The sequence below is a fragment of the Hippocampus zosterae genome, unplaced genomic scaffold (genome assembly GCF_025434085.1).
Source record: "Hippocampus zosterae strain Florida unplaced genomic scaffold, ASM2543408v3 HiC_scaffold_84, whole genome shotgun sequence".
NCBI classification, from domain to species: Eukaryota; Metazoa; Chordata; class Actinopteri; order Syngnathiformes; family Syngnathidae; genus Hippocampus; species Hippocampus zosterae.
The window spans coordinates 172,501-175,000 of record NW_026262966.1 but is presented as its reverse complement, the minus strand read 5'-3'; positions in this window follow the sequence as shown (position 1 = coordinate 175,000).

The window sequence follows — 2,500 nt, the reverse complement described above, 5'->3', positions numbered from 1 at the left end:
GCGTCGAGCGTGGCCGGCGGGGAGGCGTCTTTGTCGGATGAGCGGTGTTGGCAAGCGGCCCGCGGAAGTCATCTTGAGCACCGGAGGAGAGGCACGGCGGTGCCTCGACCCAACCTTTTGTCGGCCGGTTCCCCTTCCCCTTTTCCCCTTTTCCCTTTTCCCCTTTACCTCCCCGCGCGGGGAGGTACCAGGGGTTGGAACGTCTGGAGGAGATGGCCGGCGGCGGCGCCGAGCGTGGCCGGCGGGGAGGCGTGTTGGTCGGATTACATGTGTTGGAACGCGGCCCGCGGAAGTCATCTTGAGCACCGGAGGAGAGGGGCCGGCGAGGTGGCCGTGCGTGGCCGGCGGGGGGGCGTCTTGGTCGGATTAAAAGTGTTGGACCGCGGCCCGCGGAAGTCATCTTGAGCACCGGAGGAGAGGGGCCGGTGAGGTGGCCGAGCGTGGCCGGCGGGGAGGCGTCTTGGTCGGATTACATGTGTTGGAACGCGGCCCGCGGAAGTCATCTTGAGCACCGGAGGAGAGGGGCCGGCGAGGTGGCCGTGCGTGGCCGGCGGGGGGGCGTCTTGGTCGGATTAAAAGTGTTGGACCGCGGCCCGCGGAAGTCATCTTGAGCACCGGAGGAGAGGGGCCGGTGAGGTGGCCGAGCGTGGCCGGCGGGGGGGCGTCTTGGTCGGATTAAAAGTGTTGGACCGCGGCCCGCGGAAGTCATCTTGAGCACCGGAGGAGAGGGGCCGGTGAGGTGGCCGTGCGTGGCCGGCGGGGGGGCGTCTTGGTCGGATTAAAAGTGTTGGACCGCGGCCCGCGGAAGTCATCTTGAGCACCGGAGGAGAGGGGCCGGTGAGGTGGCCGAGCGTGGCCGGCGGGGAGGCGTCTTGGTCGGATTACATGTGTTGGACCGCGGCCCGCGGAAGTCATCTTGAGCACCGGAGGAGAGGGGCCGGTGAGGTGGCCGAGCGTGGCCGGCGGGGAGGCGTCTTGGTCGGATTACATGTGTTGGACCGCGGCCCGCGGAAGTCATCTTGAGCACCGGAGGAGAGGGGCCGGCGAGGTGGCCGTGCGTGGCCGGCGGGGAGGCGTCTTGGTCGGATTACATGTGTTGGAACGCGGCCCGCGGAAGTCATCTTGAGCACCGGAGGAGAGCGCCGGCGAGGTGGCCGTGCGTGGCCGGCGGGGGGGCGTCTTGGGCGGATTGGGAAAATAAAAAAAAAATCCCCCCATTCATTTCAATGGCTGAGGTGGTCTGCCATACCGTTTGTGTCCGCCAGACGGCGGTGTAGTAGGCAAAAGACCGTTGGAGGTACCAGGGGTAAGCCTGGCGGTACCAGGGGTAGGCCGGGGGGTACCAGGGGTAAGGCTGGGGGTACGGCGGCCGAGCGTGGCCGGGGAAGAGGTCTCTTGGTCGGATTGGGAAAATAAAATAATTCCCCCATTCATTTCAATGGGCGGCGGTACCAAGGGTAAGCCTGGCGGTACCAGGGGTGGGCCTGGAGGTACCAGGGGTCGGCCGGGGGGTACCAGGGGTCGGCCGGGGGGTACCAGGGGTAAGGCTGGAGGTACCAGGGGTCGGGCTGGAGGTACCAGGGGTAAGCCAGGGCCGGCTCGGCCGCGGAGCTTTGCCCGGGAAAGAGGCCTCTTGGCCGGGGTGAATAGCGCTGGAACGCGGCCCGCGGAGGTGGTGGGGGCCGGAGGCACCGTGGGCGAAGCCCCGGCCCGGCCCGGGGGCCGAGCGAGGCCGGGGAAGAGGCCTCTTGGTCGAATTGGGAAAATAAAAAAATTCCCCCATTCATTTCAATGGGCGGGGGTACCAGGGGTGGGCCGGGAGGTACCAGGGGTGGGCCGGGAGGTACCAGGGGTAAGCCGGGGGGTACCAGGGGTCGGCCTGGAGGTACCAGGGGTCGGCCTGGAGGTACCAGGGGTAAGCCAGGGCCGGCTCGGCCGCGGAGCTTTGCCCGGGAAAGAGGGCTCTTGGCCGGGGTGAATAGCGCTGGAACACGGCCCGCGGAGGTGGTGGGGGCCGGAGGGGCCGTGGGCGAAGCCCCGGCCCGGCCCGGAGGCCGAGCGTGGCCGGGGAGGAGGCCTCTTGGTCGAATTGGGAAAATAAAAAAATTCCCCCATTCATTTCAATGGGCGGGGGTACCAGGGGTCGGCCGGGAGGTACCAAGGGCCGGAGGTACCGTGGGCGAAGCCCCGGCCCGGCCCGGAGGCCGAGCGTGGCCGGGGAGGAGGCCTCTTGTTCGAATTGGGAAAATAAAAAAATTCCCCCATTCATTTCAATGGGCGGGGGTACCAGGGGTCGGCCGGGAGGTACCAAGGGTCGGCCGGGAGGTACCAAGGGTCGGCCAGGAGGTACCAGGGGTCGGCCGGGAGGTACCAAGGGTCGGCCGGGAGGTACCAGGGGTCGGCCGGGAGGTACCAGGGGTTGGACAGTACCGCTTTTGGTCGTTAGGGGCGCTGTAGTAGGTAAGAGTCAGGGGGTGAAGGAAGGCTAAAGGCTTAGAAG